Here is a 24783-nt window from a genome sequence, read left to right as displayed (position 1 = left end):
AACCAACAGCTACAGTAATTGATTATCGTATTAGATAAGAAACCTTCAAATTTAAACGCAAACATATTATCCGTTTACTTAGGATAACAATGATTGGCCTTTTTTTTTCTATTTTCTTACAAATTATGGACCAAAACAACTGAAACATACAGTAATTGCTTTATTTCTGCATTAGGAGTACAGCTGTTGAGTATATTTTGGAGTCCTATTTCCTACAGAAAATTTGAAATTAAAATATCGAGTACTCAGATAAAAAGAAAAAATATAATTTTGTTAAAAATATTGATGAACACAGCAGAACAAATAACACATTTTCACTTAATTTCCAGACATTTCTGAAGATCAATCTTTATTTCACTCAAAGTGCATACCAGTTTTCTCTCTGAAAACATGAGCATTTAGACAAATCACTCCACATAAATTTTGGTCTAAGAGAAATATTTTCTGGCTGAGACGGCAAATTTGAGTCAACATGCTTTCTTAAAATGTGATCAGTAGGAACGGCAACTGTGTCAAGCTGTCGGCATCAAAGTGTGCTGGGTCATTCATGTCTATCGCGCCAGCCTATATGGAGCACTAGAGCACTGTTAGCTGGTAGCTAATCTACGCTAGACGTGGCTATAATGGAGCCCGAGCCACCGTTGAAAACTGATGCCAAAATCAACGTAATGAAGTCAGTTGCTAGCACCCTGAATTGATAGTTGAACAGAAATTTCAGAACAACATTTTATTGTTTATAGAACCTCAGTGGTCAAACATTTATACTGCAACATGTTGCCAGGAACAACTTCAAGCATTTGGGTATTATTTTGAAGTTGACGTTCGCACCGCGTTTCTGGCATGCTTTACTGTCATGCAGAACATGAACAATTGTTGCTGCGATTGACCACATAGATGCACCCTTCTAGCACCACTAAGCTCCGCCTCCAGGTCCAGATGTTTGATAACCATCCTCCAGTGTTTCACCTGGCAAATATCGCCTCACCGCATGAGTTCTGGCAGAGATCCTGTCATCCTCCTGAGGCACGTTGAATCCCCCCCCCCCCACACACACACACACACACACACTTCTGTCCTCATGATTTACAACAGGCTTCACGCACATGCTGGGATTTCCCTCCACTGAAACTTGATACCGGAGCTTCCTCTTGTGATTTGCATGATTTCAATTAGCAGAAATTTGGGGACGCCAATAACATAAGTAAAGCATATCCCCGATGCCTCATAAACGACTAAAGTGAGGTCAAGTGACGAAAGTAGAAAAAAAAAAAGGTGTTTTCACTTTTAAATATGAATGAAAGTATTTGCCCCCTGGGAAGATGTTAAAATACAGCTTGATGATTCATGCAGTGTGGATGACTTTCACAGAGTTTATGAATTTTCATGGCACATGAAACATTGCGTTGCAAGGAATTCAAATCAGTGGGTTCCAGTTTTCCTCAAAATCCTCGGCTTGTGTTAAGTATTCAGACTTAAACTTGCCATTTGGGACTCTTCATCCTCATTGATGTTTACACAGGACATGACATGGGACTGACACAGGGTCACATTGCCATTCACAAGAGGGAGTCATTGAAGGGTTTGTCTGCTCTCCAAACAGCCTGCGCCTTTTCACAAACACTTAAGTGACACTAGAAGGAAAGAGGAAAAGTAGGTGAAAATAAGAATGAAAAAAAAGAATAGGAATGACTGCATTACAATCGCCACTCTGCTCAGCAGGATTTTCGGGGACATATAAGCACACTTGAAATTACAATAGTCATCCACTATGACAAGTAAGAAGCACAGTCCTGACCCAGACATAGAGGAAAAGAAATGATGGGAAACTAGACTCGGAAACTAGACTTGAAAAGCATGACTGAAAAAAACTAGGGAGACAGCTTAACATGACAGCTGGACAACTTGATGTTCTGCCAACTTTTCACAGTCTCGAGCTGAATTACTTGTGATCTATTTATTTCAATTTTTGGGGGTTTTCTAGATGGTGCTTTTTGTTTACAGATAAATGCTAGCGTACAGGGAAAGTGTTGACTTTCCCCTGCCTCTTTGAACTAAGAGTGCTGTCCAGATGAGTGGGTCGTGCGTCATGAGGCTTCATTTGTCCATCACTACAATGTATCAGCAAAATTCATTAAGCTATTTTTCATGTACAATTAATACTTTTAAAAACACACTTTTCCGCTTGCTATCGACCTGAAATAACATCACATGTGCTCATGGCGTAGTGAACAATCACAACTGAGCTTGTGAATAACATATAACCAATAGGTGAACCATGATCGGTCGTCACTTGAGCACATGACCGTGTGTGTGTATATATATATATATATATATATATATATATATATATATATATATATATATATATAATATATATATATATATATATATATATATATATATATGTAGGGTGTCAGCGGATAGAATCAGTTGGGTGTTCGCAGCCAGAAGAGATGCTTATAGCAGTTTTTGTTAACCAAGGTTGTACCACAATATTTTCATTCAAAGAAGCAAGCAGACCGAACCAGCGTCTGAGTTTTTCTGGGTTCACAAACGGGGCATTAAGATGAGATTCAGTCTGTGTTACGAATACGTCAAGTGCTCCAGCTTGTGTTATTCACTCGCCTGTTTTTTCCTATTTTGAAATATCTGCTTTTAATCTGAAAGGCCGTGGTGTATTTTCTGTTTACATTCTCCGTTCGTCATTTAGCTTTTAGCGGTGTTCGTGATAGTCAAGGTTGTTCCTTTCTTGGTTTCAAGAAAAGAACTAGCAGACCGACGCAACGTTTGAATCCATCCTTTTTCACATGAAGGGGCAATAAAATGACATTTATTTTGCGTGAAAAATTCTTCAAGAGTTTTAGTATATGGTTCTTTGAAAATGTGTGCTTTTACTCTGGAAGGTCGCACTATATTTCCGTTTCCTGTTTTTTTTCTTCCCGAAACTGATTGCCTCGTGTTACGCAATCTTCATTGACTAATATTCAAATGCATCGCTTGTTACGATTAGTCAATCTGAACCAAGCATTCTTTATTTTCCCAAATCACAGAAAGCCGCAACAGAAGAATGAAGGAGCCGCCGGTTACGGTCCCCCGGCCTAGCCCGATGACCGAGGCTCGCTTCTTTAAATCCACCTTGGCAAAAAAATCCAATATTAAAAGGTTTGCACAGAAAGTTATCCGTTTTGAGCACACTAGTTTCCCTCACTTTCTTTTTCCACTTTCGTAGTGTTTTAGAATCAGCATTATTCATTACAACTATCAAAAAAATGCAGTCTTTTGGGACCTTATGGTGCGAAAGCGAGAAAAATGAGTTCTGACCTATTTAGCACAAGCTTTCAGAACTGCCGACTCCAGCTCCATTTTGAAGTCTGCATCGATCCTCGAGCAAGCATTTTTTCCATATCATGCTAGACGCTCAGATGAAAATTGCAGATTTAACTGGCAGCTCGGAACTAAAGCAATATGACAAGAAAAAAACACAGCCTGCTTGCTCACTGCACTCCGCTTTTGTTTTTTTCTGGAAATGTTGTAAGAAAATCTTTCCTCCTTTTGCTAAGCACAATGTTTCCGTTGAATACGCATCGCTTGAAATATTCAGAGACTTTCTGGGTCTTTTTCAGAATGACTTACAAGAACTTAGGAGCTATTAGGATTTAGTCACGGTTAAATCAGACTGGAGGCGCTCCTGACAAGAGTCGTGCTTGAAGAAGTCGTTCTCCATTAGCAGCCAATTAAAGCCAACCAGACGCAATGTGTTCTCCAAGTCAGTGATTATGCTAACATTCACCTGTCATAACTCATTATTGAGAGACAAAATCCTCTCCTCTCATTAGTCTAGCCCTGGGACAACAGTCTAAACAACATTTAGGATCCTTTGAGATTGAAGCCAAAACTGCCAGCACCACTTTTTTTTTGTTTTTTTTAAAGCTCAGTAGACTGATCAAAAGAAAAACAAAGCATTTGTTCAACCTTGATGACTAGGATGACATCACTAGACTGAACTGAGCAAAAATGGGTGTCACATTATGCGGGAAGAAATAAAAGATGTGAATTGAATATATTAAATACCGTACTGAGATAACAACGTTTGTTTGTGGTACCAACTTTAATGGCGCAGTACTTAAAGGGCAGTCAGATCGATGTCCACTGTGGTTGGAAAAGAAGCGGCATGCATGTTGAACTGGAATTGAACCATGCCATTTAGCATGACTCGGGTTGCAGTCAAGGCAGCTGCAGCCACCAAATAAATCCGATATCACACTTTATAAGAATGGTCCTTTTTAAATGAAAGACAAGGAAGTGGATAGTAAAAATACAGCGTCATCTGTGTCTGAGTTATGAAACTTGGGAATTACATTTGAAGTGGTTTAATTTAAATTATTTTATTTTACTCAGCAACTCCAGAAGATAGATCATGTCACATCATTTTATAGATTGTCTCTTAGAGAACTGCGCCACAAATGACAATGCACATCCATGTAAATCATACCAAAATAAAAGCATACATTTAGCAAAGGAGTCACTATAACAACTTAAAAAAAAGGTAGTTTTCTTGTTCCAAGTAATGTGCTCTTATTTTGAAAAATGTACTGATTTAATCACGGCATTAAAAAAGAGTAAGTTAGACTTTCAGTAAGTAAAGAAAGCCGATTTAAATCTTGCATACATTTTTTTGTATGTATCTTGAGAAGCTTTTATCATGACATAAGGATAATATATGTATGGGGGTTGTTGCTCATGACTACTTGATGGCAAGTTAATCACTGGTTCTCAACCACAGTCTTAACGTTATATAGCAAAATTTATGATCATGACTTTCATGACTACAGTACGTGATAAACTACAGCTTCAAGCTGTACCATGCAAACACCCAGCCGTTTTTTTTTTTTAATTAGGGTGTTGTAGGATTTCACGAGCTCCTTTCGACACACACAAAATGTTGCTTGTATAATTGAGATCACAGGTTAATCACGAGATGTTGTTACAACTGTAACATTTTAAAGCAATTCATAAAAACATCAGTTGCATAAGAATTGAACGGTTCACCAACCCAGTTTCCCTAATTGCTTCGAAATAACATAGATACAACCCAAAACCAACATAAGATACACTTAACATTTGAACTCATCAATAATGCCAATTTAATGGGAGCTTATTTTTCTGCAACAAGCCAGCACCAACAATGAGTACCAGACCGCGGACCAGTGGTTGGGTACCCCTGAACTAAACTATTGTTTGAGATCTCCCAATAACAGGCCGTGGACCAACGGGACCATCGGTTCTTAGCAAACTGCGACATCGCTAGCGAGATCCTCAATAGAGTGTAAATTCAATTTGATGAAGGAAACCAATGGCAGTTACAACATGCACATATATTCGAATAAAAAATGTATATTTGCGTTCTGTAAAAGTCATTCTCTCAGCACCACATGGTAAAAAGCCCCAAAGGAGAGAGTAAATCCAACTCTGATTTATTTATTTATTTTTGCTCATAGATACAGTGCAATAGATTAGCATTACAACCAAACTCCATGACTTATTCATTAAGTGCCAACTTGCTCGATAAAGTGAGAACACTTGAGGTGGGAACAGAGGGAGCCATAGAAGCAGCTTCCAAGGAAACCTCACACCACAACCGGTTTCGACTCCCTGCTAACTGCCTGCCAGAAACAGATGCATCAAACAGAAGCCACTGACTGTGGGGTCCAAATGTAATGAAACACTTAAGAGGGAAATATCACAGAATATCCACACCAGCCAGCAGTCAGAGTGATAAAGCAAAGACCAGGAATGACATTGATTTTTCCTCTGCCTGGAATTACGGTGGTCAGTCAGCTGAGGGAATTTTTTGGGCAGCAGCTCTCGGACCTGCTCCTGAAGCCACATTTGTGCTACTGGAGCCAATTCCTTCATGTGCAAATCTGGAAATCTTAATAACTCAATTTAATGTTATTATGTCTGTCCTGCTAGCCCACTAAGATGTGAGAGAAAATTAGAAAACCGTGCTGAAACAGAGAGCATAATCAGATGCAATTTTAATCCGTTTGTGCTCCTGTTTACCCGGCAAGCATCTCTCTGCCCATATGGCAGAGAGACGCTGCACAACAAAAGACGATGTGGCTGCAAGCGCACCGTGCCTTGACCAGTGCGCTCCAGGGGGATGGGATGGCAAGGGGTGGATGGGATTAAAAACACACACACACAAAAAAAAACACAAACAAACAATGAAAACGTCTACTCGGGGAATGCTGAAGCTTCTAAGCGTGAAAAGTCCAAAACGAACTCTTAATACAAGCAAGAAATATTGCACTTATCTAAAAGCAAAATTCATAATGAAAAAAACAACAACATCCTGATGTGTTTAATTCGTAACCTCTTCAAAATTCTGCTCCAAAGTTGGTCGTCCAAGCATTAAATTCTAACACACACAAAAAAAGTGCTTACCTTGTTACAAAGTACGACTGGTTGAAGCCAGAGTCCTCAGCTCCGCACTGAATGCTTGCAAACGCGTCTGCCACATCGCAACAACAGCCTCGCAATCACCCGCTGAGTGGTGCAACTACATCTACCCACTGTGTTGAAAAATAAAAAGAACGAAAAAAATTAAAAAAAAACTTTAGTCGGTCCTCTGCAAACACATTCAATTCTTCTGCAAACGAAGAGAAGACAGCGAGGAGCAAACTTAGACCGCGTGAAAAAAAGTCCCAATTTGCAACGATCGGCAAATCCAAGATCAGATTCCGTTTAGAAGTTTCCGATTTTGAAAAAAAAAGCAACTGCAAAACTCTGCGATTGATTTAACAGCGTCTTTAGTTTAGACGATTCATGCCGAGTCTCTTTACGTGGACGTGCACTGCAGACAGCGGAGTACCCCTGCTTGCTTCACAGCCCTTTAATCTGGACCCAAATTCAAGACAGACAAAAATGGCGCTTCATCTTCCCGTTTCAAACTTCAAAATAAAAGCGTGAACAGAAGTTTTGTTGTAAACATTTTACAGCGCGCTTACTTTTTAATAACGCTACTATATTCATTTGATTAATGTTCCCTCCTTTATTCGCGGGGGTTACGTTCACAAAAACACTCGCAGTAGCCCAAATTCTCAAAGTAGGGATTGGACTATATTTTGTTGTTGTTGTTGTTTCTTTGTTAAAAGTAAAAATAAACAAACTGCGATGTGGCGAGGGAACACTGTATTTAACATTTACATCTTGCACATCCCATAGTATATACAGAGTAGTAATTTGTCCAATTGTGCCCTGCAAATGACTGCTGAGCAGTCCAGGGTGTGTCACTTCTTACTAAAAACAGTCCAACTCACCTGCAATAGTCATGAGAACAACTGCAATAGAAAATGGCTGAATGGAGGAAATTTAGTATCACACTTGCTGGACTCGATACAGTTAACTTGATACACATGCACAACACACATACACACACACTTTATTTTCCCTCCTGGCTAATATTCCACTGTGATGTCAGCAAGTCCATGTTCCAACATTGCTGTAATTAGTGGTGTATGCAGTGGTGCTCTGAAAAAATTTGCATGCGAATCCAACTATTTCACTGAATCAACTGGCCCAAGGCAAAAAGAAAGTTTGAGTAGCAAGGGTAACCACAGGGTGCTGACCTGCATGGGGGGAATGAGGAGGCGTGTTCTTGTTAACAAAACAGAGTTGTTTAACATAAGAAACACAACATAAGCTGGAAAAGGACAAAAGGATTACTGACCGATGAAAATACAAATTTAAAGCCAATGTGTTGAATATGAAACAATTTTGTTTTAATGGAGATGATTTTACTGTTACGAGTTTAACATTCCCTCCATCAATATTCAAATTGAATTTGATCACAAAGTCAAAGTACACTGTGATTAGTGTATATCCCACATACAGTAACTAATCAAGTCACACTGCAAAAGATATAAACCAACAGAAGCCATCTTTAGTTATTACTCAACATAAGCATATAAGCCATATATGCTAGCGATGGGAAAATGAAGCTTCATGAAGCGCTAGTGATCATTTTTTACTCCTCCAAATGGTACTGTTCTTGGTTTACAGATAAATGCTAGTGCAATGGAAATGTATTAAATCCCCCTTTGCCTCTTTAAACCAAGAGCGCCATTTAGAGTGGTGCATAAATATCATAAATGCTTCTTGAAGCTTTATTTGTCCGTTGCTAATATATTCATTCGAAGGCTTAATGGGCAGCATGGACGATTCTCGCAAATAATCCATAGAAATTTCCGAAGCATTTTTACGACGTAGCATGCTAAGCCACCTGTTTTGCTGATGTGTTGACTGTTCTTTTGTTGGTGACGACGATGTCTTGACTCCAACTTTCCTGGCCTATGCTCAGATTCTAGAATTTCTTCCCTGAATTCCTCTCTTAACATGTGGCTGGCAACACTCACTATGCTCTTACCCTCACCTCATAATTGTGGCCCCTTTAAAAATACTGCAACATCAATTACAGCTTAGGCAAAACTCCAGACCTCTCCACAGGTCCAAGAAGCTCAAAGTGCCAGTATCCTTTACTTGAAGCAACCACGGAGTTGGTCAGCTAGTTTTGGGTCAGCCATTTACCAGAGAAATGACATTTTCCCAGACATATCCTTCCCTTAAGTGGATAAAGGATCTAGAATTTTGCAAAAACAAAGAATAAAAGCAGAGGGGTCGTCTTGAGGGACATGCCGCAGATTGTATTGCCTGCAAAAGGACTCCTGGTATGCTTGAGGATCCTCTGCCTGGTAATTTTAGACGGCATGCCAAACGGGTTTACTCCCTTCTGAGGCGATGGGCGCTATCAAAGCGCAGGCTGTACAATATCATAAATATGTTTTACCATAAGAATGTAAGAAAGCTGTTTTGCCTCAGAGCATCTTATCCGACAGACATTACTCAAGTAAAGAAACTGATAAAAAAAAAAAAATGTCTGAAAAATTCTTCTGATAAATCAGTACATTTATCTTGATTTGAGAAGGGGCCAACAATTGAATACCGACTCCCTGACTTCAATAAACATATTTCCTTCCTTTCATGTAGCAAATGCCGATGGCTATCAATGGAGAAGCAACCTACAAGGCAGCTGAGGCTAACCCCGACAGCTGATAGCAAAGACATGTTGAGAGGAAGGAACGCAGCGTCTTCTTCTATTTAGCTTTTCTTTCAATGCCAAGAAAATGTTTCTCATGGAAGGTACTTTAGTATTTATACTTCTTCAAATCCGGTCCAGGTCTGCTTGCAATTTTGCTCTATCTTCCTCAATGGGCTAGGAACAGCCAAAATGTTTACGACAACAGTGTTGCTCCACCAAGCAAACCGAGTAACATTCCATTGCAAAGTCTAAAACAATTAAGTGGGTAGTCAGGGGGCAGAATAGAGGTCCTGGTAGTTAAATGATCCACAGTTGAACCCAAATAGGGAAACCTTTGTTTACACTTGCTTATTTTTTTTCCACAAAGAAAAAGGGCATTGAAACCCATTAAAAAGGGTTAGCAAAAAAAAAAAAAAGTAAATAAAAATAGCAACAACTTTAATAAAAGATTTACCACTGAATGCAACGTCCTTAAAGAGGCCAAATGAGAATGAAAATTTGAAAGATTTTCATGCAAAGGAAAAAAAAAGAAGCAGAAGAAGACAAAGAAGAAAAAGAACAAAAAGAAAAAGAAAAAACATTTTTAGAAAAACAATAAAGGTCTCGCAGCAGGTTGGTTGGGCTCTAACGAGTCTTCTTTTTCTATAATCTATCATGAACTACTTTAAACTAGTGGTTCTCAACTGGGGGTACATGTACCCCTGGGGTACATGAAGGCACTTTAGCAGGTAAATGAGATTTTAAGAGGGTTCCCGAGGATTCAGCATATCTAACTTTATGTTTGAGTGCTGGAATTGTAACAGTGCTTTGCTCTTTTCAGACTATGAGCAAATTAATTAGACCATGAAGCAACATGTTGCTTATTGTATTATAGTGACTCCTATGCAAAATATTTTATGCAAACGCTTTATACAGATGCCATTAATGATACAATTTTCCGACAGATGAGCCAGAAAATTAAAGACAATGTCATACAATTTATCTTCTGGAATTGTTACATGAAATATGTTTAGAAATACAGCCAAAACTCTACTTCACATGAGCAGCCCTTTATATTCCTCATTGTAAAATATTTTGATTTGGGGGTTCTTAGCTAAAGAATACTCCATAGGGGCTACATATTTAATAAAAAGGTTGGGGACCACTATGTTAGACTATTGCAAACCGATGAGTAGCATCACTTTTCTCTGGACACAAAATGGTACTGTAACTGTGAAAACTGGTTTTCTGGGGGTCGGATGGCGTGAATTTAAAATAAACAGCTTAACTCTCCCGCTGCCATGACTTATTAGTACTACGGTCCAACTTCTCTACACAGAAAGCAGATTTATTGAAGCAGCAGACCTCGGTCTCACTTTAAGCGCCTTTCTAAGCATGTTTTAAGCAGATAAGTGACCATTATTCAACCCATGTTGAACATTAACTGGATTAATTCTGCATGGCTGGAGGGGTGAAATTATATTCATCAAAAGAGAAGGGAAATAACAAGGAAATGAGGAGCGCAATCTGCAGAAGTTAATGGAGTTGGTTCAAATACAAGCCAGAATTTTGCGACGGTATGGAGGCCTGCGCAAGTCATTAAGTCACAGTGGGAAAATTCAAGGAAAGAGAGGAGATCCGAGAAAAAGAAGTAATCTGGACAGTTAGTTTCCAGCGTTCGGAGCCAGGGCAAAGAGGTGACCTTGTGGCATGTTTACTCAAGGGGACCTGATCCATTTCGAGCCCTCAAGGCTCACAATCATGAAGGCAAAAACAGCCCACCGGACTGCAACTCGGTACATCCGTCAGAACATCAACCTCGGACGCAGACAGCTCCCTCCTGGGCGTCAAAGCTCAATTTCAAGCGTGCTGTGCCCAACCACTGCTTCTGCATGTCACTGAATTTTTCTTTTTAACTGAAAGTTATGCTGTTCCATCAGACTCAAAAGCAAAAGACAACTAGGTCACACTCTGTTTTAAAAAGGAAAACGGTTGTAAACAGGAATGTTATAATTGAAGCGGCGGGATGTGAAGAATGCCAAATTAGAGATAACTGAGAAAAAAGAGCTTTGTGGGGAAAAAAAGATGAAAATATAGTTGCTTCTGAGACGTCATATATGCCACTTTTTTTTCATAAAGCCAAATCATTTCAGGATGATAAATAAATCACCCACATGCTGGGCTCCTACACTTATCAAGCCTTTTATCTGACTCACTGCATTCAGTCAGCCTTCACTGACATTTCTTCTCCTCACCTTGTCATCATGACCGACCAGCGTGGGTGTAGAATCTCTATGATTCACAAGTTCCATCCGCTGCACAAAAACTTTACTTTGATAAAAAATACAATAACCACTTGATAGAAATATTCCCTTTAAAATGCAAAAAGTATTGGATCATTTTTATTGAAGCAGCTCATCTAAACGCGAGACCTCGTATGATGAGATCTCGAGAGATTAAAACGTCACAAGAATTTTCATCGCTACAGTGTGTGAGATCTATTAATTTTTTTTTCCAGGTTTTTTTTCTTTTGCCACAAGTGCAATGGAATACACAGGGGAATGTGCTGCGTGACAGTAAAACAATCAGTCAAACATGGTGAGAAGGCCAGCCAAGGCTTCAAAATAAAGCCAAATAATATACACAAATGCCTTTGAAACACTTTTATTTTGAAGTTCTTCATGCAAAAGCATGTCGTAATGATGGAGAAAACGCTAGTTTCTACAACACAACCTCTTCCTGCCTCCCGGAGTGAGTAGTGTCGCAACTCACAATATTAAAATAAATAAATAAATAAATAAATGAAATGCTTTTATGAAATCATGTTAAACTGCAAATTCAGGGGACTAAAAAAATGACTTAATTATGCCGAGCAATCAAGTTACTTTTCAGAGGCAATTTAATAGAATTAAATCAAAGCTCCACACTTTGATGCTGACAACCTGGCATGGTTGCAGTTGCTACTGATCACTTTTGAAAAGACCAGACTGACAGTGTTTTCTGTGGGTCTGACGTCGCTTGTCGTTGAACAAAAAATATGGGGAGAAACCTGTCTACAAGCACTTAACTTGTTTGTTAAACTCGCACAGCTGCAGCTGAAAAATGAGCCTGTAAACAAATATGACTCACATTATGTATGTTTTTAAAAGAAAGAACTTTCGAATTAATTCAATTTTCAATGATTCAAAGCCAATAGCGATTGCAGAGCCTTGACAGTTTCCCTCAAGATCTAAGTTGAAATAAAAAGCAATAATTAAACAAGCCACATACAAATATTGAGCTTAAAACGGCTTGTGGGCAGAGAAGCGACTGACGGAATCACTTCATCAAATACAGTTTGGCTTGAGGCAGTTGGGGACTCAAAGGAACTTTTAAAAGTACATTAACACAACACTGCTTGTGTGAATTTACTCCATTCAGTTGGATTGCAAATATATAACATTATAGAGACGTAAACAATTCAAAGTACATTTGAGTCATTGGTCCTTGACTTTATGACTGATCAAGAGATTAAGCAGAACTTGTGAGATATTTTTCTTCTTTCTTCAATACAGTACAAATTGAAAAGCATAGAATCACATTGTGGAGATTGTTATCGTCTAAGACAACAAAGCTTTCTCAGACCCCTAAGTGATGATGGGTACTGTACAGCAACGTCCATGAGGATATAAACCCGTGTTTTAAAAGTGATGTAATATGGAAACAATGGCTTCAGCAGATTCTCAAGCAACGTGAGGCTTATCGGATGTGTTACACAGTCAAGGAGCTTATATAATTATGTATTGAATTAAAATGATTTTGATTAAGAATTCTTGATTGAATTTGTGTCTCCTAAATGTCTACATGAAGATTTGTGGTGATGTCTGTGGCATGTGCGTTTTTTTTCCAGGCTTATACTATGGCTAATACTACAAATGGGAACGTGGCTCTATTTTTTTTTTCCCTCCCCTTTCCTTTGTGTTTTCCCTTTCTCATCTCAAAGACTTCTTAGCAAGGACTGACAGGTTTTTGCGTCCTGTCTCACTCTGTTGGTCATTGTTTTTTTTATGTTTCATGGACGGTTCAAGCCTGGTACATAAAATTTTGTTGCCTTGTACTTGTGAAGCTGTACTGTCAATGGCGGAATCATTATTATATTTATCAGATATTTATATTTATCAGTTTCAAGGTGATTTCATCCACCATTGATGGAGGACCATCATTTTAATGCATGCAGTCATTTGTTTTCTTGCTTTGAATGTAAATGAATAAACCGTCGTTTGACTAACTCTTAAATGGCAGTCATTTGCATCTCCATAACTGAGTGTGGCCCACTCAAAACCATCGAGCTATGTCAGTCAGTTTAAGGGTGGGCCGTTACAAGAGCTCTTTGGTGAAATAGGTCCTTGGCTAACACAGGAATACAAATCCATATTCAGAAATATTTGGGTCTTAGATGGTGGGAGGTCTCTCATGGGTTAGCTGTACCTTTAGGACCCATCCGGACTTTCTAGCTAAGCCAGATAGCCATCTCCTGTGTTTATAAGCAGCGGGATTCTTGAGAAAGGAAGTCAACGAGATGTGCGAAAGGAAAGAGATTATCTTGGGAGACAATCAAAGCTAAGACTAAAAAAGGGTTGTAAAAAAAATAAAAAAACACATAGCTGATTTTTGACTATGCTTGGCTGTTAAGATAATGATCCACATGCATTTAAAAGGCAGCGACCAAGCCCTCTGCAGCAATGAGCCGATTAAACCCCAGGCTTGCCATATTTATCGGGCCATGCCTCAAATCTGTCACAGCCAGCAAAAGACAATTTCTTTTCCAATCCATAACCTCCATGGGCCCCTAAAGACCCCATGAGGTGAAGGCTCTGCTGCTTCTATTGATAGCATAGCGAGCGAGAAAATTACTTGTTTCCAGTCACAGTGTTTGGATAAACAACATTAGCAGATGTCAGAGGCTTAGCACCCAAACTTATTCGATTGAATCACTTCAGGATGAATCAAAAGGACCTAAGGATATGTCTACTGATATTCTTTGGTTTATTCTGTTATATTTAATGTTATCGATGCAATCCTCGCTAGACAGATAATTCCTTCGATTGTTCATGATTATTGCACTTGTATTCACATTAGGTCAATGTAATAAAGAAATAACTTTTAAAACTGCTATTTTAAACAATAAACTAATTTAGCATGCTAACATTTCTAACCACTAACAAATGCTCAGCAAGAATTTGATGCTAATTGCTAGTTATTTTAAATGAATGCTAATCATAAGCAAAGATTTCTACCCACACTGATACAAACCCCATTTATTTGGTCTGACTACATATCACAAATTTTTTTTACAATGTACACACGTACAGGCGGTGCTTGGTTTAGGACATAAAGCTACAGCCAGTTTTGGCCTTAGCAAGACGCTAAACAGGAAGTACCTAATGCAAGATCATCCTGTTTGCTTTTCACAAAAAAACATCATTTTACTCAAACAAGATCGTCTGAATCAGAATAAACACTGTAGGGCTCTTCAGGAGCCAGAGTATGTAAACTTATTGGAAACAAAACAACTACTAGCTAAAAATACTATCGTCAATACAAGCCCAGCAAATCTTTTTTAGGGGAGTCCATGGCCAGTGTTGGCCACCCTCTGATGACACCACGGATGGGCTTCAGTCATTCCCTCTTTAAATGTGAGCCTTCATTTGCTCATACAATCCATCTCCAAACTTACAGTCGTTTCTCTTGAGTTCCTTTTTAAGGCATGGCCCATTAGGAGGCACTGAAAGAGAGCAGGGACGGCTGAGAGTAAATCACCTCAGCCCGTTGCTGTTTACAGACCCAGCTGGCTGCTTGGACTGCTGTTTATTTGAACTGTGAACCTCCGTGCGCGTGAAAGGAAAAGTGTGTCCAAAACAGAGAACGAGTGAGCATGTGTATTGCAGAGGAGAGAGCGAGAGTCCACACAAAAGCCAGTGTCTCGCCCTCCAGTTTCTTTCGCACATTTCACAGCGCATTCATTCGCCCTGCGGGCTCCTGGCGCTCCTCTGGTTCTCCGAGCCACAAACGGGCCTCTGTGTGGGCCAGTCAGGGCCTTACCACTCGAAAACAGACTTTTTATACCCGGCGTGGCTCTCCAGACACAATAACGTCCTTCTGCTGACCCTCACATGACATCACACCCTCATTCATACAAACAATAAGGCTGGACTTGAATAGGCAAACCCAAGTGTATACATGTGCAAGAATGCATGCAACTGAATGTTCTCATTTCTGTTGATGAAGAACTCCAATTCGAACCAGCTCTGAAGTGAGACGCACACAAGTTTGCACAAACAGAAGAATAGAAAAGGCTTCCCTGTCCATGAGAATGGACCCAAACTGGGGAGATAAACACAAATGCCTAAAAGGTAAGAATGTATGTGTGAAAAACTGCTGCTTTTGCTTGTTCAATGCAACGTTTTCCAGGTTCATTAGCAAAAAAAAGTTAACAGGAAATTCACCGTCCAATACAAACAAATGATACTGTGATATTTAGTATATATAAACAATGAAAACTTAATTTAGTGGCACTTGACTTACACAAGGCACTAAAAACAAATAAAAAATGTGTGCTCAAGGGCAACTGTTTAAGATCGTCGATATTAGCACTCACTTACGATAAATCAATTAACTCATTTAATCCCAGATACATATTACATTCAATCCCAGGTACCTATTTATATATTTTCCTTTTCCCCCCCTTTGTTTTTTGCTAAATGCGTGTCTAAATGTCCAGCACTAATTAATTAAAGAACTGATTGAGTTAGGTAATAAAGTTAACACTAATTCATACTTAGATACCTAAAGTAATTAATTAAATTATGACCTAATTACCTAAATTGATAGCTTCATTTAGTAAAAGCCTTTTTTAGACCCTCCTTTAGCAAAACACTGGGAACATTTTAAAAAGGACAATAAATACAAGTATCTCAGATAGAATGTGTCGACTCCTTAAAGAGGAGTTTCTGAATAAAATAAGGCTAGAAATACCACTACAATTATAGTTTCAAGGTTTAATAAATCAGACATGGATGGCACCAAACTCTGTTTTCTTTTTTCTTCTCCAAAATGGCTTTGCGCTGCTTAGGGGTACTTCACTAAAAAAAACTTGACACTTGGTGCCTGAGTGTAAAACGATTGAGAAGTGTTGGCTTAGAATATTGAATAAGAGCTCAAATGGCTTTCATGGCACAAATTCCAATTTTTTTCCATCCGTGGGGCGATTCAAACCTCCAACGGCCACAAGGCTGAGTGCTGTACTAATGCCTTTCCCGAAAGAAAGGAAAAGCAGTAACCTCGTTTGAGTTGATGGAATGATGGAATGATGTTGACCCACGCTAGCTCAAAAATGTCCAGTCTTTTCAAATGACAAGGCATTTTTTATCACTGACTTTTAAGACACGGCACAGATTATTATTTTAGTTAAGCCTCGCCTTTCTAGCTAAACTCTGTGTATGCTTTGCGGCCAGCGGCTGCACTTAACTACAGACTTTTTAGCCAGATAGAAACACCCAGAAACAGTGCAAACAAACAATGAGGTGCGCATGTTTGCCAAGTCATGATGTATGCAGACTCGGACGGACATAGCCTCCAAAAGTTAAAACTATGCCAGTGTCTTTTCTGAGCTACCGTTCTTGGAAACCCGTCAGATACGGGTAACATAACACAGAGTGACGCACTAATCTGCGAAAATGCACTCCTGATACCCGCCATGTCTAATCTCATCATAGCACTGCAGCCCGAGTATGTGCGCTGCTTGTTCTGGCTCCTCTCCCGTGTCTGGGACAGCGCGGCAGTGACCAAAGTAAACTCTCCACAGGACAACCTATGTGACTGGCTATGTGTGTGTGTCTGCATCGCAAGACTGTGCCAGACGAGAGGCTGATGGTAATGTCACCGTCAATGGCAGTTAGACTACGATTACCTCCATTCAGCCCACTAAAGAGAGAGAAACAGGTCATAAAAGTAACATCAATGGGCATAGCCAAGAGAAGGAAACATAAACAAGGCGTGTGAAAATCATCGTGGCTTGTGAGACAAGGAAACAATAAGGACGAAAAACGTTTGAGTGTCAAGCTCATCCAACAAGATCACATTCGAACACACTCAGACATATTTCATGCAAATAACTATCTGTGCAGTATTTTGGGTATTCGAATGTCTAAAACTGGGAACCAATATTGAATATTTTGATAAAAAGTACATTAATGTCAGCATGGTACATCAAAATGTGATCAGTAGGAACAGCAACTATGTCTGGCTGTCAGCATTAAAATGAGTGGAGTCATTTCAACTATCAAGCCAGCCTATATGGAGCACTTAAGTGCTGTTAACTATTGGCTAATTTATGCTAAACGCAGTTATAACGCAGACCAAGCTATTTGTAAACACTGGCCACAGGTGCCGTATTTTACAATATCTAGCTGACCTAAAACAGATAGTAGCCCATATAGTACTCTGAAATTACCAGATGTGTTATTTATTAAAAATAAACCCTTGTGCTTACTCAGAAGCCTAGCATCTGGAAGCAAATTAGCATAGCATAAATGTGCCATGCTCTGTGCCCAGAATTGACAGTGAAAAGCTCAGGTTTTTTGGGGAACAATCTGGCCTCAAAGCAACACTTAGGCATATATTGATCTTTATTGACGATGTCTTATTTTAAATTTAGCAGATGCGTTTGCCCCTTAGCCGTCAATCTCAACCTCCGAGGCCAAATATGCGACCCTGAGTTCAGCGAGTCTTGACATGAAGAAGCTCGATTGATTTCACGTAAAAATCAACTGATCCTTATCGAGAGCGCCTTGACCTAAACAATATGTGATCAATGCCTCAGATGGATCAACATGGCTTAGAACACTAAGTCCCAGAGAAACAAATACTAAGACAACAAAATTATGGTAATACATAAAATTTCCCTAGGGATATATGACTAAATTGATAAACAGTGTTGGAGAACTGTTTGTGATGACACAGCATGCATTTTCAGAGTGTAGATAGTACTGGTTGCAATATTTGAATCCTTCACATCTGGGAAACATTTTGCAGCCATGTGCAATGTATTACATATTTTTTTTTGTAGAAGAAGTCAAACTCAAGTCTGTAATCTGTTTATGGGAGTTTATTCCGACTATCCATTTTTTGGCCTGTTGTTCCATCTGCGTCATAAGCATGAAACATTGGCCAACTAATAGGTAATTAAAAAAGGTCTACTACAGATTTAGATTTAATAATAATAACAAAATATAAAAAAACAACAACAACAGAAACCAACCTTTAGTATTAGCTAGTATGCTAACAAGGTGAGCGCAACTCTCCCATGAGTAGGCTGCATTATGTCGCTTAAATCCTCAGCAGTAATTGGCTTTTTTAGAACTGAGGGGTGAAATTTGGCACACTCCTGGATGACAGGGTGAGTAAACTTTAGAGATCCTGTGTCAACTGCAGACCCATCATCAACTAGAGGAATCGCGATTAACTTGACAGCTAATAAAGTTTTCACTCTTAACTTGTCAAATTTAAAGGGATCCTTTACTTATTTTTCAATTTTCGGCAGTAGAAAGGTGATATTTTGTAAAAATAATCGTAACAATTATTCCATGAACATTATTTTAAAGTACTTTTTCAATTTACCAATAAAAAATAAGTTACCTTTAAGAACCCATTTTGCCACTTGCTGTCGACTGAAAATGACATCATACGTAGTGATGGGACAACTAAACTTCATGAAGCACTAGTGATATTTTTTACTCCACTTGATGGTGCTCTTGGTTTACACATACACACTGGTGCAGTGGAAAGGTATTACATGACCCTGCTTTTTGAATCGAGAGTGCCATCTAGAGGAGTGAAAAAGTGCTTTATGAAGCTTCATTTGTCCATCACTAATCAAAGGTGCTTGGAGCTCATGTCATGACCAGTTACTGCTCATCTGTTTTCTGATTGGTTACCAGAGCCCTGAACATATGTATCATTTACAGTTGACATAAAGTAGCAAAATGTGTTATTGAAAATATTAACGTGGACCTTAGGTGCTGAGAAAGAATAAATCTCTCTCTACGTTGTTTATCAAGAAAAAAGATTTTGGTTTTGCTGGTTGTATTAAAGCAAGCTTATCAAAGCTGGGGGAACATATTTGTTGAGACAGTGATTCTTGCCAGCAGGTGGTTTAGCCATGGCATTGTTGACAGCGTGCCTTGCTGCCATAGATCTGGAATCTGTGTGTCAATTTTATTTTTTTATCATATTCTGGCAAATGTGAGTCACCCTCACAATTTTCCGGTCAAAACCGACGATCCGTACTGCAGTTATCTCCACAAAACGGGTTTAACCACATTTATAAACTTGATTTACAGCAAAACACTATTGGATGCTAAATGTTAACATTTTTCAAAACACAGATTTATGATCAAAGTGATTATAGACAAAATGTTCACTTTTTACATCTGAAAATCTTAGCTTCTTAGTGATGTTATTTTCATGTGCATACATCAGAGAGAGCGACAGTATCCTCTCAGCTCTACAAATTGTTCTTGCCTTATAACGCCATTCAGCAGCATTAAAAATGAACAGCATGACTCCAAACTGCTGGCATCTACCGCCAACCCATGACTAGGGTTATAAATTCTAAGAGGCAGCTTAAAACACCAAGACAAAGTGAAAAGGGACTTTGATAAAGTCAGTTAACATGGTACTAAAAGATGCCCTCCCAAAGCCCATCTGAGCCCGAGTTCAAACCTCAAGCCAGCATGCTGCTCGTGACTCATTATTGTGCCAAATGGCTTTCTGGGCAGAGCGCTAACCATGCGGGCGGTGGTGGTGAGGCCAGTGGCCAAGCAGCCACTTGTTAGGTCTGCGGGATTAGACCGCCGCATGTCTGCCTGGACTCACACACAGCTCCACCTTGGTTTAGTTTTCCGCCAAACCTCAGAGGTTTTGGGAGATGACCAGGCAAGGGGGTGTATCCGTTTATGTGTAGAAACATCTTGCACTTCCATTCAGACAGACAGATAGGAATGTGTTGGTGATTTGAACGTGTTGTCAATCGGTCACACCAGAAATTCCGAAATGAAAAATATTTTCAACTTCGCAACAACTGGCAGAGGTCAGTTTCAGTAGTTTCGGTCTATTGTTAGAGTAATGTTTTAGAGTCTCTTTTCCAACTTAGTTTTAGAGTCAACTTTCCAAGTCTGGTTGCTGAGTCTTGTTTAAGAGTGTAGTTTCAGAATCTAGTACTCTCTAGTACTCTAGAATCTAGTTTCAGTTTCTTTTTAAGTGTAGTTTCCGAGTCGGTTTTCCAAGTCTAGTTCCCAAGACTCGTTTCAGTCTAATGTTCGAGTCATGTTTTAGAGTCTATTTTCCAACTTATTTTTAGAGTCAGCTTTCCAAGTCTAATTGCTGAGTCTTGTTTAAGAGTGAAGTTCCAGTTTAGTTTCAGTCTTTTTTCCAGGTCTAGTTTCCGAGCCTTATTTGCAAGTCTAGTTTCAGCGTAGTTTCGGAGTATAGTTTCACTTTCTCTTCTAAGTCTAGTTTCTAAATCTCATTTCAGTCAAATTTTAGAGTGAAGTTTCAGAGTCTCTTTTCCAAGTATAGTTTTTGAGTCAGTTATCAGAGTCTGGTTCCTGTGCCTTCAAAGTCTAGTCCCACGTCTAGTTTTCGAGTCTTTTTTCAGATTCTACTTTCAGTTTATCTTCAGAGTCTCGTTTCAATCAACTTTCCAAATCTAGTTCTTGAGTCTTGTTTGAGAGTCTAGTTCCAGTTTAGTTCTAGTCTCTTTTCCAAGTTTAGTTTCCAGGTCAGTTTTCCATGTGTAGTTCCCGAGTCTCATTTCAGAGTCTCTTTTCCAAATCTCGTTTCCAAGTCTATGTTCCGATGCATGTATAAAGATTTTCAAATGTTTTATTTATTTATTTTACTTCACTTCTGTGTCCTGTCGGCTTCTGGGTGCAAATCCTCTTCCTTGGGGGACAGGTTGTGTGTTCAGAGAAAGTTCTGGTTCAATGACTGCATTCTGTTCTTCACAACATGGTTCTTTTTCTCCTGCCATTTCCATTGACTTAATGAGTTACAGCGGGCCTTGAAGTACACAGGCTAGTAATTTTTTTGTGTCCGGAGACGAAGGAAGGGGGTGTGTGTTAACGTGCCTGGGTTCTGAACTGTATTACATTCAATCCATTAATTGCCTGAATCTGTTTTCTATCATGACATCTGAATGCTTGCGAGTGGGGGTCAACCACATGTAGCGCTGCGCGGGGTTGCGGTTTACTGCGATGACATCAGATGGAGGACTATTTTAAGGTCAGTCCCAAACAATGTCTTGCAGTTAAACGCGCAGACGGCATCCAGGAAGTTAGTCTGTGTGAATGAGATGTTGTGTGGGTGTATAGAGATAGAGGAAAGTGTCATCAAAATTTAACAATCTGGAGGTCATTGTTTGACTTCAAAGGACATGGCGCCCCACACCCCATCACACACTATGCACACACCAAGTTTTACGATATAGATGCTATCAAATAGCAACAGGCACCAGCTTGGATGGAATGATGGATGGACGGAGGTTAAGGGGGGGTGGGGGGGGGGCAGAGAGGGTGGTCGGGAGGAGAAAACCAAACTTTCCTCTGGCTAACATTGACCCAGTGTAAACAGTGGAGCCTTTCTGACTTGTTGGTGGGGGGCTGGGGGCTTCACACCAGTGGCTAATTTTACACCTAAATGTCACCAGAATTGGTGTTAATGTGTATGTTAGAGGTTCAGCAAAAAAATAAATAAATAAATAAAAAATAAATAACAGAAAAAAGCGAGGAAGTAAAAAGGATGAACAGAGTGGGGAAAGATACGAAGACATAACATTTCCGTTTTTTTTTTTTTTTTAAGTCGGACAGTGGGCGTATAAAGATAAGAGCCTTCCATGGGCAGCGACTGGAGCTATCTAATCTATGAGTAGTTGGGCTTCGTCAGAGACTGTGGGAACATTCAGTGGAAATGTGAAAAAATGTGACTTCCAATATAAACAGAAAATTGCAACAAGTTGCACCTATTCAAATATTACAGTAACTCATTCAATACCAGGCTTTTTCAGACCCTCTTTTACCCATGTGCCTTAAAGAATTCCTGGGAATGCATGCCTCAGCTATAGATATGGCTTCAGTGTTGCCTGTTTTAATAAAGGGCGAGTATCGATACCAGGTATTGGTATTGGACCGATACCCGGCCTTATTTTAAGGTATCAGTCCTCGTGAAAGTGGCTGATACAGGCCGTTTTACAAAAATAAAGGTATCCTTGCCTGACAGAAGCCCTTTAACTAATTCAATTACCGAAGGTAATTAAGTCATATATCAACCAATTATTTTATGTAATTAAGTACTAAGTTACCTTAGCATATTAGTACATTATTATTACCTAAGTTTAGGTGAATAAGTAATTGATTACTGTAATAAATAACTGATTACTTAACTCTTTTAGAAAAAAAAATAAGTATGAAAAATTACCAGTGGTATCAGTACTTTGTATCGGTGACTAAGGATTGAGCACTCGTTCGGGTATCGCTATGCAAAAATGGTATCAAACATCCCTGATATACATATTTACAATAATTGCATATTGATAAGCATATGTGAGGATTGACCATAATAGAATAATGTTTCCTAGAGAGCTGTGTTTATTTGAATTACTACAGCGTTCTTATCATTTCAATTCATAAATGTGCAGGTGAAGACAAGTATCTCATTGTTGAAGTCTTTACACGCTAAATTCCAGCACACCTTAGCGGATCGCGTATTATACACGGCGCCTTATCTTAAGTAATTTGTCAATTTGTTCACCAATAAAAACTCACAAAATACAGAGCAATTTCCACATGATGACCTGAATGTGTGTGCGTGTGAGTGAGACAGCTCTCTTAGCCCCATCTCAACAAGGTCTGCGCTAAGCATTTATGAGCTAATTATGGTCTGACCAGGACTGGAAAGCTGGTGATAAGCCCTGTCTTAGGCCCACGTATTAATGTTACATGCTCTGGGGTTTACACACACACACCATGTGCCGCCACATTGACTGACAGATGTGCAGGCGCACATACACACAACACAGTCAAGTCTGTCCTCCAAAACAACAGCAGCAGCACTATTCATAATTAAAAAAGCCTTGTAGACCGATGTCCCTGATTTGTGAGAGCGGGGATTCTTATTAGCTGAGAAAAACCAGAAAGGGAAAGCTCTGAAACTCTCATGCATGAATGTTTAATATGCAAACCCGCGACCCAAGTGAGGATAAGCGGTTGGGAAAATGGCTGGATGGATGAATTATATATAATACATTTACATTATGACTGGTTCTTAAGTGTACTGTATTCAACAGCTGCAACCATCTTGTCTCCCTAATTCCCTCCTTGAGATGTAGATTTCCTCTCCTGCATTCAGAAAGACTTAAAAAAAAAAAAAAAAAAAAAAAAAAAAAAGCTAAAAACCTCAAAGAGGCAGATACATGGCAGGCAATAGCACAGTTTGTAAAAATAGAGAAGCCAGAGAGCACTATGTGGGCTGGTGTGCTGGAAAGACAACTTGTTTGGAACTAAACCAATCCCTGCAAGTGTGAAGCCAAAATACACACCACACACACCTCCACTGAAATCAACCTGTCAGGCCGAGCGCGACAAACACTGTATGACCATGTAAACCAAAAACCGAAAAAATCCACACTGTTGTTGCTATTTGCCAGATCAAAAAACATTGACATCACACAGGAGGTTTTTCTGCCTTTCTATCAAGTTTTACTTTAGCCTAACATGTTGTTTCTCGGATATAAAATACAGAAATTGGCTGTGCTTTTCCACATTCAGCTCCATCAGCAGAAGTGCCAAGATTCGTTACACGTGATGTGTAAGCAATGTAAACATCACAGCGGGTGAAGTGCAGCACACTTCACAATAAGACATTTTTAACTATTTGCTTCTCACGCGAACACACACAAACTCCACCTGTCAGCAACTACTGTTTCTCTTAGAGTTATTCGTTGTGCAAACTACACCTCAATTAATCGTGTCTATCCAATTAAGAAGATTCACATACAAAATATACTTTCCTCAACTTGAAAAACTTAGTTTTGGAGTCATACTTTGAAGTAAGCAAATGAAATATCTGTTAAAATTCCTTTTAATTGTGATCATAAAAGTTAAAAAATTTGATTTAGCTCATGGGATGTAAATCATTGTTTTTGAGCTTTCAACGTTAAAGCAATTTATTGTGCTGGGGAAAAAAAGTCGACCAAATCAGATCAGTCAACTTTAAAAAGTTCCACTTAAGTTTAAACACGGAATACTGTATTGTTGAAGCATTGTCTGTAAGTGACTTTTTGGACAGTATTATATGTATAAGGTAGACCTAACAAAATGTCAGTCAGTGTTTGTTGACCTTACATTGTATTTGCTAGCATGCCAATGTTAATCGTGATCGCTAACCAGTTAGCATAGGCAAATTCTGTTGACGTCATGTTGAAAAAATGGGAGTTTATTCCATAGAACAATCAATAGGATAACTGATTGTAAAAAACATTCGATAGCCCTTCAATTTTATCACTTTGGCAGTAGCTTTGTTTAAGTGAGCTTATATTTCCCTTAACTCTGAATTTGAGAAATCTTCCACAATCACAGGTAACCCCTATTGCAAATCACTTCCTTAGGCTA

The 24783-nt window shown here is 39.1% G+C and overlaps 1 protein-coding gene across 1 annotated transcript in view; it reads right to left on the bottom strand.

Annotated features, from left to right (window-relative positions):
* prickle2b (prickle homolog 2b) overlaps positions 1 to 6851 on the bottom strand; it is a 30053-nt gene extending 23202 nt beyond the window's left edge. Inside the window, exon 1 of the mRNA XM_088424117.1 lies at positions 6448 to 6851. The gene's annotated coding sequence lies outside the window, so the exon portion shown is untranslated. The remainder of the gene's footprint in view (positions 1 to 6447) is intronic.
* Positions 6852 to 24783: the final 17932 nt, after the last annotated feature.

The sequence above is a fragment of the Hippichthys cyanospilos genome, chromosome 9 (assembly GCF_059441005.1).
Source record: "Hippichthys cyanospilos isolate Australia breed blue-spotted pipefish chromosome 9, RoL_Hcya_1.0, whole genome shotgun sequence".
In the NCBI taxonomy this organism is placed as follows: Eukaryota; Metazoa; Chordata; class Actinopteri; order Syngnathiformes; family Syngnathidae; genus Hippichthys; species Hippichthys cyanospilos.
The sequence above is the reverse complement of the archived record's forward strand: the minus strand, read 5'-3'. Positions and strand labels throughout refer to the sequence as shown.